Source organism: Schistocerca gregaria, chromosome 1 (genome assembly GCF_023897955.1).
Source record: "Schistocerca gregaria isolate iqSchGreg1 chromosome 1, iqSchGreg1.2, whole genome shotgun sequence".
Lineage (NCBI taxonomy): Eukaryota > Metazoa > Arthropoda > Insecta > Orthoptera > Acrididae > Schistocerca > Schistocerca gregaria.
The window spans coordinates 535,155,993-535,169,832 of record NC_064920.1 but is presented as its reverse complement, the minus strand read 5'-3'; the positions used below and the strand labels follow the sequence as shown (position 1 = coordinate 535,169,832).

The following is a 13,840-nucleotide window of genomic DNA, read 5'->3' as shown; positions in this document are numbered from 1 at the left end:
CAGAGCTGCTCGAAAGTCTTGTAGAATGGTGGGTGGATGTTGATGTGATGCAGCCCGTCTTTCTAGTGTATCCCAGACATGTTCTATGGGATTAAAATCTGGAGAGCGATCAGGTCACGCTATGTGTGCAATATCTTCAGTTTCCAAGAAAACATCAAGCACCCGTGCTCTACGAGGTCGAGCATTGTCGACCATGAATACGAGATCTGGGTCCACAGCACCTATAAATTAGCAGCGATTAAACTCTGCCGATTCACCAGTACAATTTCATGAAGAGGTGTTCGAGCAGCCAGAATATTCTCTGTTCACATCATGAGGAATCTTCCTCGATATCGGTCTCTTTCCACACCGTTTGGACCCGAAATCGTGTTCTAAGTTCCCTCCAGATTCAAATACGTAGAAAATCACTCTCCAGAGCAAATCGGGACTCATTTCCAAAAAGTAAAATTGGCCCATTGTGGCGACCATCCACGTGGCTTGTTGACGACTCCACTCTAGACGATTTATTCTGTGAAGACGCGTTAAAGGTACACGTACAGCAGGTCCCTGACAATGAAGGTCACTCTCCCGAAGCCTTCTGTACACCGCTCGTCTCCATACAACACGTCCAGTGGATGCTGCAAGGTCAGATGCCAGTTGCCGAGCAGTACGAACTCGGTACCGCTATGCCTTTACAGCCAAACAACAATCCTATCTCTCTGATGTCACAAGTGGTCAGCCCTACCCTGGTCTTCCGGTTATGCTTTTGTTCTCTATAAACTGTCGCCACATCCGAGAAACAACAGAACGATTCAAATTAAACCATGGAGCCACATCAGTTTGCGACTGTCCAGCTTCCATTTTTCCTATGGCCCCACCGAGGTAGGTGTCTCTTCTGTACCGTACGGTACCGTCTGCGACTGTGCACACAGCGATTCTAGATGTGAGACTACCCGACAACTCTACCCCACAATATATGTAAATGACCTTGTGGATAACAGCGGAAATTCACTGAAACATTTTGCGGATGATGCTGTAGTACATGTAGAGGTTGTAACAATGGAAAATTGTACTGAAATGCAGGAGGATCTTCAACGAATTGACGCATGGTGCAGGGAATGGCAATTGAATCTCAATGTAGACAAGTTTAATGTGCTGCGAATACATAGAAAGAAAGACCATTTATCATTTAGTTACAATATAGCAGGTCAGCAACTGGAAGCAGTTAATTCTATAAATTATCTGGGAGTAGACAATAGAAGTGATTCAAAATGGAATGACCATATAAAATTAATCGTCGGTAAACAGATGGCAGACTGAGATTCATTGGAAGAATCCTAAGGATATGCAGTGTGAAATCAAAGGAAGTAGATTACAAAAAAATGGTTCAGACGGCTCTGAGCACTATGGGACTCAACTGTTGTGGTCATTAGTCCTCCAGAACTTAGAACTACTTAAACCTAACTAACCTAAGGACATCACACACATCCATGCCCGAGGCAGGATTCGAACCTGCGACCGTAGCAGTCGCACGGTTCCGGACTGCGCGCCTAGAACCGCGAGACCACCGAGGCCGGCAGGTAGATTACAGTACACTTGTTCGCCCACTGCTTGAATACTGTTCACCGGTGTGGGATCCGTACCAGATAGGGTTGATAGAAGAGATAGAGAAGATCCAACGGAGAGCAGCGCGCTTCGTTACAGGATCATTTAGTAATCGCGAAAGCGTTACGGGGATGATAATAAACTCCAGTGGAAAACTCTGCAAGAGAGACGTTCAGTAGCTCGGTACGGGCTTTTGTTGAAGTTTCGAGAACATACCTTCACCGAGGAGTCAAGCAGTATATTGCTCCATCCTACGTATATCTCGCGAAGAGACCACGAGGAAAAATCAGAGAGATTAGACCCCCCACAAAAAGGCATACCGACAATCTTTCTTTCAACGAACAATACGAGACTGGAATAGAAGGGAGAACCAATAGAGATACTCAAGGTACCCTCGGCCACACACCGTCAGGTGACTTGCGGAGTATGGATGTAGATGTAGATTTGATAGGAACCCTGACGTCATCGCTGCCATGGTTGCCCCTTGACGGGAATGCCATCTTCCGTGCAGAACAAGATCGTACGGATATCTGTGAACAGCTTGTATGATTATATTGTGAATTAGGCAAAGGCCGGGGAAATAGTGGTCTGCTGCTTTGATTTTGTACATCAATGTATATTAAGAGATTCATGCGACAATTAAGGCAATTAAAAATTACGTTCTCTCTGTTCCCGTCCTACAGTACCAGTTTACGCCAGCGCTGTCTTTGTAAACAGACGATAGCGCTTAAGTGGTTTAAAGAGAAGAGCCTACTTTTCCTGCAGATGTTTTGCATACTATGTTGTACTGTACCACGCCTCAAACAAGAGGACCAGGCATTAGAAACAAACAGTCGTGGCGTATGACCACATGTTAGGGGACTCACATTTCTTGTATCTGAAGACGTGTCTTCTACCTTGCTAGATACTGACATGGAATTACTCAAGGCTGAGTAGCTGAACATGACTTGCGCGTTAGCACGGATACTCTAAAACGTAACTCACGACGTAGTGGATGATTCTTGGCGTGTGGACTTCGCAACGACGCTTCACCGAAGAAAATATTTTTGGCCTTCCATTTCTTAGAAACTCTTATCCTATTTATTGTCAAAACTGAACGTCTCATTGCGGATACACGAAGCTACAAAAGCGGGACGTGGATATACTAAGCCACAAAAGCGGCAAGACAGATTAAGAGATCGAGAAAACTGCAACTGATGCTTTTCAGGTGCTTGTGACATGAGCTTCACAGTTTAAAGCGGGTTTTGTAATGAGGCTAAAGATATGACTGGTTTTCCTTTTTTTATGTCCCTGGCATGAAGTGCACTGCAGAATGCTATTCATATGATCACTAGCTATTAAACCTTTTTCGTCATTCCGCTGACATTTCGAAACTGAAGCGGAAACTGTACAAAGGAGTTTTGGAATTGATTCCTTTTCTCTTTCCAGAACGTTTTCATTCTTTTAAATGCTACAATCTAAACTTTTTCTTATGGTTCACTCGCTGAATAAAGTGCGACAAAGTTATATATTATTTTTGTGTCTGAAGGAACAAAGAACTTTCATTACAGTATAAACTAGGGATACCAGGTTTTCAAGCTGAAAATACGGGACGTATTGGAATAGGCCGACTGTGGAATTATCAGCATTTTCTACCTTTAGGAGGCAGTTATATGCAACTGTACATAAAATGTACACGAATAATGAGTGTTCTCTGAAGCTGAAAATTAACAAGAATTCGTCTCTGTACATGGTCGTTAAATTTTTTTAATTACAACAGCTTCCTTAGAATCATAGCTACGCGAAATGTATCATACGTACTGAAATATTAGCACAAATAAATAAAACTTTATGAAACACGAGGAAAAACATGAAATACGTTAGATGGGTAAAATACGGGAAAACCAGTAAAATATGAGAGGTACGTCGAAAAAACGGGAGACAGGACCAAAACGTGGGTAAAATGCGGGAGACCCCGTAAAATAAGGGAAATCTGCCAACTCTACTGTAAGCTATGGGGTGGAGCGGAAGTTACTATACAAACCCGCATAACTAGTCAGTAGCAGATAAGTTAAAATTTTCATCAGGAACGAGTATGCAGCGTATGTAGGTCCACAGGAACCACCGAAATAATATTAAAAATCGCAGACATGACTAGGCTATTCCACACTTTCTATTTGAAAGTTTCAACGTGACATTGTATGTAGCTAGTGTTTCTGCGAATTAACAGTTCCTCTTTGTTTCTTACACTTTTACGTTTACACCCACCTGCATACTCCGAAAGATGGCTTAAGGTGTGTGGCGGAGGGTACTTTTGGTACCGCTGTTGGTTCACCACTTTCCGTTCCATTCGCTAATGACGTGTGGGACGAATGCCGAAAGTTCGGTACCACATAAAATTCCTGATTTGATCTTCGTGATCATTTTGGGAGCCGTATACAGGAAGAAGTAATATGGTGCTAGACTCTTGTTGGGACGTACGCTCTTGATGAAATTTCAACAGTCAACTCCACGATGCACTGGGGCGGGTTGAGCATCTCCGTAACGCACTCGCACCGACTAAACGATGCCGTGACGAAACGCACCGCTCTTCGTTCGATCTGTCTATTTCCTCCATTAGTCCACCTGGGTAAGGGCACCCACATTAACTCACTTATTTTGTGGATGAATTACACTTCTTAAAGATTCTCCCAATGAATCGCAAGCTGGCATCTATTATTCCCACAATTTGTTTTAGGTGGTTATTCCACTTTAGGTTGGTACGGGAAGCTAGACTAAGTCACTTATTTCGTTGATGAATTACACATCCTTAAGATTCTCCCAATGAATCGCAGGCTGGCATCTGGTATTCGTACAAGTTGTTTTAAGTGGTTATTCCACTTTTGTTTAGGTTTTACGGTAGTTGTAGTTTACACTGATTTGTGGCAAAAGTGTAATCGGACAGTAGCGGACCCCTTCGCCTATTTGCGTGCAAAGCGTTGCATTTATTTTGGTTCAGAGTCAACTGCCAACCCCTACACCTATCGTCCGTCACTCCTCTGGACGGATTCCTGCATTTCCTTACTCTGCATGTGTTGCAATCTTCTTATAGAAAATTCGTTAGCGAATAGCCACACGGAGATTCCAACTTTCTCCACTGGGTTATTACATTATTAATATAAGTGGTATGAAACTTCCTGGCAGATTAAAACTGCGTGCCGGACCGAGACTCGAACTCGGGACCTTTGCCATTCGCGGGCAAGTGCTCTACCAATTGAGATACCCAAGCACAACTCACGCCCTGTACTCACAGCTTTACTTCCGCCATTATCTCGTCGCCTACCTTCCAGAGACGAGGTACTGGCGGAAGTAAAGGTGTGAGGACTGGGCGTGAGTTGTGCTTTGGTAGCTCAGTTGGTAGAGCACTTGCCCGCGAAAGGCAAAGGTCCCGAGTTCGAGTCTCCGTCCGGCACACAGTTTTAATCTGCTAGGAAGTTTCACATCAGTGCACACTCCGCTGCAGAGTGGAAATCTCATTCTGAATATAAGTGGTAGTTTATAGAGCCGTACAGCCATCCATTGGAGTACTCCCGAAATTACCGTTGCATCCATCGGTTTTGTTCCGTTGAGAACGACATGTTGAGTTCTATCTGCAACAAGTCCTGTTTGCAGTCACAACTCTGGTCCGATACTCGGTATACTCGTATTCTTCTCATTAAACGATTGTGTGGGAACTGTGGAATGGCTGCCCGAACTCAATAAACACGGCATGAAACTAAGTCCTTTTGTCTACGTTTCTCTGGATCCCATGAACGGAGAGAACTAACTCATTTTCGTAAGATGTTGATTTTTAGGGATCCGTACTTCTATCGGTGAAAACGTAACCGTTAAAGAACCACTTCGTTGTCCGTCCGTACGCCTGCCTGCCTGTCCGACTGTTCAGAACCCTTTTCCTCAGGTAACGCATGAAGTTCAAAATTGCTTCACATCTTGATGTCTACGATTCCTTGGCGATGTAAAGAAGTGAACCTTCTAAGTCAGTGCAATCAAAAGACAAGACAAACTCAGTCATAGAAGTCTATAGCGTACTTCCCGTTCATGTAGAACCATGAAATTTACGAAGAAGCAAAGTTTCACACTAAAACCAAAGGGAAACATCCGAAAATTGTTAATTTTTATTTAAATCACGCGAAAAAGAACCGACGTTTGTTATTTGACTGCCTGCCGTCCCTCTGTTAAGCCGCCATTTTCTCTGTAGTAGTTAGACATATCAAGTTGAAATTTGTATCACGTAGTAAGGTCTATGCACCTTGGCGAAATAACTATCTTCTGGGTCAATACAGTTAAGAGACACGGCTATTTATGTCATAGTTTTATATTCGCGAATTCAATCATCAAAACCTACAGTTATACCCCGTTCGTCTAGAATCATGAAATTTGTCAAGATGGAAGGTTACACAGCACAAGTAAAGAGGAAAATCCGAAACTGTTAACTTTTAATTACATCACACGGAAAAAAAAATATTTGTCATTTGTTATCCGACTCTCTGTTCCTCCATCTTTAACACCACTTTCTCTCAGGAGTGAGTAGACGTATCAAGTTTAAATTCATGTCACATACTGAGGCCTATAGTGCTCTAGAAGCAAAACAAAAAAAAAAAAATTAAGTGTCGAAGTTGACGCAGTCAAAAGATTAGTTCATTTATATAATATATTTTGATGCTTGCAAACTCACTCATTAAAACGTATAGGGCACTTCCCCTTGACGTATAATCATAAAATTTGGCAAGAAGAACGTTTTCTCAGTACGAGTAAAGGGAAAGCATCTGAAAGTTGTTAATTTGTAATTATATCGCACAAAAAAGTACTTCTTTTGTTATTTGTAGTCCAACGTCGAAGTAAAACATTCTCGAAAGTCCTGAGATCCCTAGGACCAATATCTTGTCAGCAACAGTGTCGATAACAGGCAAAAATCGCGACGATTCTCGATTCCTGGAATGGATGCAATGTCTAGATACATAATCAGGTTTGTAAGAAACCCTCAGTGAGGGAGTCCTGCTCGTACCTGGCCAAGTTTTGGAGGAGATTTTCGTTCTGCAAGAACGTCATAACCCGTGCGCACAAAACGCGTTCCGCAGGTCTAAAAACGTCAGCGACGTAGACTTATAATTATGCGCGCCTGCTCGACAATCTTTATTGAAGAAGGGAAGGAGTTGCGCTTATTTTCAGTCGCTAGATACCCTTCTCTGCTCCAGTAACATACGATAAACTGATTCTAGAAGATAAGCAAGTTCTTTCGCATCGTCTCTATAGAACATCACAGGTACCTCTTCCAGAACGTAACTAAGATTAGGATTTACAGTCCCGCAACATCGAGGTCATTAGAGACTGCACACAAACTCGCATTGTTTCAAGGTTGGGGAAGAAAATTGGTCGTATCTTTTCAAAGCAATGGTTCCCGCATTTTCGTGGAGTTATTTAGGGAAATTACGGAATTCCTAAATCTGGGTGATCAGACGCGAATTTAAACCGTCGTCCTCCCGAATAAGAGTCCAGTGTGCTATCCGTTATGCCATCTCTCTCGGTAAACGTACAGTTGCGGACGGTTGGTACGTTTATTCCAAACGGGAAGTTAGATGAGTAGTCAGCACTCCACCGAAGTTGCAACAGCCTGTTGTCGGGAACCGTGAACTGCTTCCTGAGCAGCGCACACAGAACATCCTGTGACGCCATTCGCAACGATGCGCTGGTCCGACCGACGAATGGGAGATACACTTTATTCACGTGTGGCCTTACGCTACGTGTTTCTAATGACACCAGCTAAATATTTCGCGGAGAACACATTCTAACGTATGGTTTACTTCTCATAATGGCTTCGTCAATTTATCTTCTCTTTCTCAATAACAGTTACGCAACCAAACAAAGGGTAATAAAGTTGCGCGCTCCCAGTGTCTGCAGGAAGCGAAAGGAATCTATGAAATTGAGAGCTCAGAATCTCCGGAGATATTTCAATGGAGATGGAAGGCGATCTGAATTGGGAAAGATTGCAACTGGAAGAAATCGACCGTGGCCGAGGACAAACTGCCTCAAACTCCCCGTAAGGCATTCAACGAAACCAGCCAGAAACTATACCCGAATAGCCAGCCGCAAATTTCAACCCAGCTATCAAATGCGAGTCTAGAACTTTCTTCACTACCACATTAACGAAAATTAGTTTATCCTTCTGTCGACGCTAGGATCATTAGAAACGGAAAGAAATCCCTCGTAACTTTATCAAACGAATCATCATGGCTTCTGTCTTTGACGATTTTAGGAAAAAAAAAAAGAAAAAAGAAAAACGAAATGTGGATGCCTCGGCATGGTTTGAACCAATGTCCGCTCGAATGTGAGTCAGTGTCTTCTCGTGGCACGAACTCTAGGTGCTACACCCAATGAACTCGCAAAAAATAAAAAGAATACAGCACAAATTAAAATTGCAAAGTTAATTACCATTAATCTTAGAGTCAGCGAACCACTTGACAAAAATTTTAACTTATGAAAAATTACAAGCAAAATGCAGTTTTAAGAATGAAGTTTTCACGCTACAGCGGAGTATGTCCTGATAGGAAACTTCCTGGCTGATTAAAACTGTGTGCTGGACCGAGACTCGAACTCTGGATCTTTGCCTTTCGCTGGAAAGTTCTCTACCGACTGAGCTACCCAAGCACGACTCACGCCCCGTCCTCACAGCTTTACTCCCTCCAGTACCTCGTCTGTCAGTTCTGCATGTTTCGCTGGAGAGCTTCTGTGAAGTTTGGAAGCTAGGAGACGAGGTACTGGAGGGAGTAAAGCTATGAACACGGGGCGTGAGGCGTGCTTGGGTAGCTCAGTCGGTAGAGCACTTTCCAGCGAAAGGCAAAGGTCTCGAGTTCGAGTCTCGCTCTTGTACAAAGTTTTAATCTGATAGGAAGTTTAAAAATGGAGTTTTGTTCGAAATATTCCCACCGGTAAAGAGATTCTGTTACTTGATATTTTTCAAAGAAGTCATGCAGCGTCCTTTACATGCTGTTACGGCAGTTCTCGAAAACTAAACAAAGCTCTAGAGCGTGATGGAATGCCTATGAGATTCTGTACTCAAATTGCTGCTTTGTTAGCCCCTCTTTCAACTATTAAGTACATCTCTCGAATATAAGAATCATGCCCAATAGCTGGAAGAAAGCGCAGGTCACGCCCGTCTACGCAAAGAACGGTAGCACAAGTGGCGCACAAAACTACCGTTCAGTGTCTTTGAAATCCACCCGTAGTAGAATATTAGAACGTATCCTGAGCTCAAACGTAATGAGGTATCTCGTACGGAAGGACTTCCTCCATGACAACCTGCATGGATTCCGAAAGCACAGATCATGTGAAACCTATCTCGCATTTTTCTCAGATGACACACAAAGTCATGGACCAGGCAGTCAGATTCAGTATTCCTCGGTTTCCGAAAGGAATATAAGTCAACATCAGATCCAAGTTTATGAACAATAGTACAGTTGTATGGGGTATCAAGTGAAATTTGAGGCTAAATTGAGAACTTTTTGGTAAGTAGGGGGCAGCAAGTTATCTTGAATGGAGACACATCGACAGGTGTAGAAATGTGTCCTGCAGGGAAGTGTGCTGGAACCCTTATTGTCCGTGTTGTGTATTAATGACCAGTAAACTCTCACTTTCGCAAATGATGCAGTTATCTATAATGATGCGCTGTCTCGAAGAAGTAGCCGGCGGGAGTGACCGTGCGGTTCTCGGCACTGCAGTCTGGAACCGAGCGACCGCTACGGTCGCAGGATCGAATCCTGCCAAGGGCATGGATGTGTGTGATGTCCTTAGGTTAGTTAGGTTTAATTAGTTCTAAGTTCTAGGCGACTGATGACCTGAGAAGTTAAGTCGCATAGTGCTCAAAGCCATTTGAAACATTTTTGAAGAAGAAGCACAAATAATCAGTGAGACTTGATAAATATTCAAAGTGGAGCAAAGACTCGCAACTTGTTCTAAATCTTCAGAAACGTAAAACTGAACGCTTTGCGAAACGGAAAAAAGTTGTATCCTTTGACTAGAATATCAGCGAGTCACAACTGATTATCTGTCATGCCGGATTGTGTGGCCGAGCGGTTCTAAGCGCTACAGTCTGGAACCGCGCGACCGCTACGGTCGCAGGTTCGAATCCTGCCTCGGGCATGGATGTGTGTGATGTCCTTAGGTTAGTTAGGTTTAAGTAGTTCTAAGTTCTGGGGGACTGATGATCTTAGAAGTTAAGTCCCATAGTGCTCAGTGCCATTTGAATCAGTTTGATATCTGTGAACTCATACAAATACTTGGGCTACCAATTTATAGGGACACGAAATGGAAAGCTCTCATACGCTCAGTTGTAGTCAAAGCAGGTGTCAGGCTGCGGTTCATTTGTACATTAATAGGGAAATGCAATCAGACCAAGAAGGAGAATACATGCGAAATATTCGCGGTGTCCCAGTATATTGCTCAAGTGTGTGAGACCCGTACCAAACAGGACTAACCGGGTATACTGAAAGGATACAGAGAAGAGCAGTACGAATGATCGCGCGTTCGTCTCACGCACTGGAAAGTGTCACGAAAATGCTGAGAGAGCTCAACTGGCAGACGCTTGAAGATAGACGTAAGCTATGCCGTGATGGCCCACTTAAAGAATTTCTTAACCTACTTTAAATGAGGAATTTAGGAATATATTGCATTCGTATAAACATCGCTCCCTTAGGGATCTAAAACAATATAATACACACACAGAAATATTTCAACTGTCTTCTTCCCGCGCTCTATACGTGAATGGAGCTGCGAAAAGCCGTAATGAGTTGTACAGTGTGAAATACCCTCAATCATGCACTTCACAGTGGTTTGCATACTACAAATGTGTCCAAATTACGTTAATAAACAAGTATGTAGGCATACAGTCTTAACACCTTCCATTCCTGAATGGAAGGAAAGTAAAGGAACATATTTTATAATAAAAAAATAGTTTCTTCCACGTACTGTGTAATGACTGGAACGGCACAGACAACATTTTAACCATAAGCTATTACAGACAGAACGTAAGCTTGCATTAGTCACTGGCTGAAGTAGCCCAGCCTTCGGAAACTTACGGTGGCAGAGCGGTCTGAAGTCGGTCGGTGTCTTGTGCGCTTTAGCAGTGTTCCCGCGGGCGGGCGTGGCGGCCGTCGGATCCGCTGAGGTGGCACCAGTTGCACGACACGTGCTGCACCTGTGGCTTCCGGAGCGCGACTGAGGGGCGCGCAGGCCGAGGTGCGACCGTCGGAGCAGGTCGGGTCGCGTCGGATCGAGCCGGCCCGGGTCGGAAGTCTGGTCGACTGGCGCCTGTCATCGACCAGGCGCCAAGTCTTGACACTAAGTGCGTAGTCCGGATGACTGCGCGTCACGTGCTTTTTACTTTCCTCGTCGGATATGCCGATAACAGAAAACTGAAACTTTCAATTACTCGGCGAAGTTTCAAATGGTTGAAAAATCACATGATCTATGGCCGATCTCCCACTACTGTATAACGATCTTGATTGTTCCAGGAATGTAGCGGCTGCAGCAACTGGGATACATCGCCATCCCTTGCCACGGTAATGATGCATGATACCCATACTGACAAATCCAACCTTGCAGGAACTATCGCAGCTAATAAGCCACTACTGCTCTTACTACCCATCCCGCTGTCGCAGAGCCTTGGCACTTTTTTCCCTCTGCTCTTCAAATTGCTACCCTCACTCGCGTTTCGTCCACTATCTATCACTTGATGGACCGTGTTATTGCGTAGTCTTACCCAGACGTGATCCACTTACTAGATAATTAACATGTTGACGGAGGTCACAGTAGAACTTTTGGTTTGGTCACCACGTTGGTGCGGGCGTGGAGGGGCCCCATCTCTATACAGCCAAAGAGAAACTCAAAACTAGATCCACACAGGTTGTGTAGTTCGCGGGCGGCTCCAAACCAAACGGATAGATGCAACTCCAACGGTTTGAATGACAATATCGCTGTTCATTTCTTAAATACCTTCATGTTTTATACTTTTACAAACACGCCTCCACACTTACTTCCCAGCTACACACGATTTACTGGGAGCTGACATCGCCGTATTTGCCAGAAACATCGTCATCGTTGTCTTAGCACCAGCCATACCCTCGTCATCCACATTTTGATAAAACAATCGTCAAAAGAAATAATTATTATTGTATTTTGATCCCATTTGCTGCATCGATATTTTTCAAACCACTGCAAAGTGCATGGTAGGCGGTACTTCTCACAGTACCACTTATCTTCAGCTCTTCCACTTATCTTCAGATCTTCTTCAGACTGTTCAGGTATACATGCCGACGTTGCGTGATGAAGATGAATTATATGAGGATATGGAAAGGGTAACGCAGTCCATAAAGGGACATGAAAATCTAATAGTCATGGGGGATTTGAATGAAGTTGTAGGGGAACCAGTACAAGAAAAAGTGACATCATAGTGCGGGCTTTGGACAAGGAATGAGAATTCTCTAATAAATTTGAGTTAGTAATAGCGAATACTCTATTCGAGAATCGCAAGAGGAGGAGGTATATTTGGAAAAGTTCGGGTGATCCGGTGATACGGTACGATTTCAGTTACATTACATCATGATCAGACAGAGATTCCGAAATGAGATAGTGGATGATAAGGCATACCCAGGAGCAGATATAGACTCAAATCACAATATAGCAATGATGAAGAGTAGGTTGAAGTTTAAGATGTTAGTCAGGAAGAATGAATTCGCAAAGAAATGGGATACGGAGGTATCTGGGAACTGGAAGAGCTGAAGGTGAAATTTACCCCTTTTGAATATCAAACGTTGATTTATATGACCATACTAGTAATAAAACTGTGAAACTGTAATGTGTATACATTAAAAATATTTGTCAGAAACTGATAGTAGATGATGCACAGAGTGTAACACAATAAATAAGACTATTTAAAAAAAAGTCTCCAAACCCACTAGACGAATTTTCATGAGGTTTTCACAGGTTACTTGAATATAGCTCGGGACAACATACAGACTTTATTTGATCAAAATTGTATCACAGAGAAAAAGGTGTCTTAATTAAAAACTATAATCTTACGGGTGGAGGCCACGACGTTGGGGTCACGGATTTACTTCAAACTTTGTACACCTTTAGTTGGCCACTAAAACAACGCAACGAACATGTAATAAGGTGCTCTACTCTGGCAACACCAAGGAAATCTGCAAGAGAAGTCTTACGCATTTATATTGTAACTGATGCAGCTCTGCATAGGAGCCGGACGTTAGAGCTCATGGTGGTCAAGTGGTTTATAGTCAGCACCGTAGCTCAGAGTGTTCGGGCAACAACGAACAAAATGAGATTTATAAGAAAACAGAAAAAGTTGGTTGATATTCGAGTTCCTTCAGACGGTTCGACTCCCACTCAGACCTTCGTTTTTGTAGTACAAGTGTAAATATTGTGATATTAAAAATTTTTGCACCTACACCGTTGGTTCTTGCTACATTAGCAACGTCTCACCGTTACGCAGGGTAACTGTTAAAATGGAGCAGCCTCTGTGTCTGCAGCAGAGTATGACACTTGTGCATTTTCAGGAAAACTCTGCACGTTTCTTCATTTACTTGTCTATAGTTATGAAGGTTTTTCTAGTAAATAAATTTAATTGAAAATAGTAAGTAGTCAAATTTTGAAAATTCACTAAAACTTCAAGCAAATGCAGTTTTTTTTAATTATATTAGCTCTCTACTGTCATATAAATTAAATAATATGACCAGTGATGAAAAAAAGTTTAGATTAAAAATTTAACTTGAGCAAGAGTCCATTCATTGCCACGTATTCGTTCGTATTACGTAGCGCGAACGCTAACATTTTTTTAAAAAAAATGTTCTCTTGTATTCCTTAGTGTTCGTTGCATTTGTTCGGCGTAGACGTCCCTCTACATCCGTTCAAGTTCATCGTCAATCCATTCACTTAGTTTTTCATTATAGAGGGCAGCTAACCCTCTGACCGAATGTGCCTTCATTTTTTTTTGTGTTAGGTCGTAGCGGACATCAAATGACATGCGTTGAAGTTCGATGTCGATCCCTTCACTCAGCTTTTTTATTACAGAGACGAGTCAGCTCTCTGACCGAACACGCTGAGCTACCGTGCAGGGTTCACCACCATGAACTCTAACGTCCAGCATCTACTCATAGGTACACCAGTTACGTAACAGACGTGTAATCTTTCTTTTGAGATTTTCTCGGAATTTCCACAATAGTGCGCC

The 13,840-nt window shown here is 43.0% G+C and overlaps 1 protein-coding gene across 1 annotated transcript in view; it reads right to left on the bottom strand.

Moving 5' to 3' along the window:
• Positions 1-10,942, bottom strand: part of LOC126355265 (lazarillo protein) — a 53,915-nt gene extending 42,973 nt beyond the window's left edge. Inside the window, exon 1 of the mRNA XM_050005556.1 lies at positions 10,674-10,942. The gene's annotated coding sequence lies outside the window, so the exon portion shown is untranslated. The remainder of the gene's footprint in view (positions 1-10,673) is intronic.
• Positions 10,943-13,840: the final 2,898 nt, after the last annotated feature.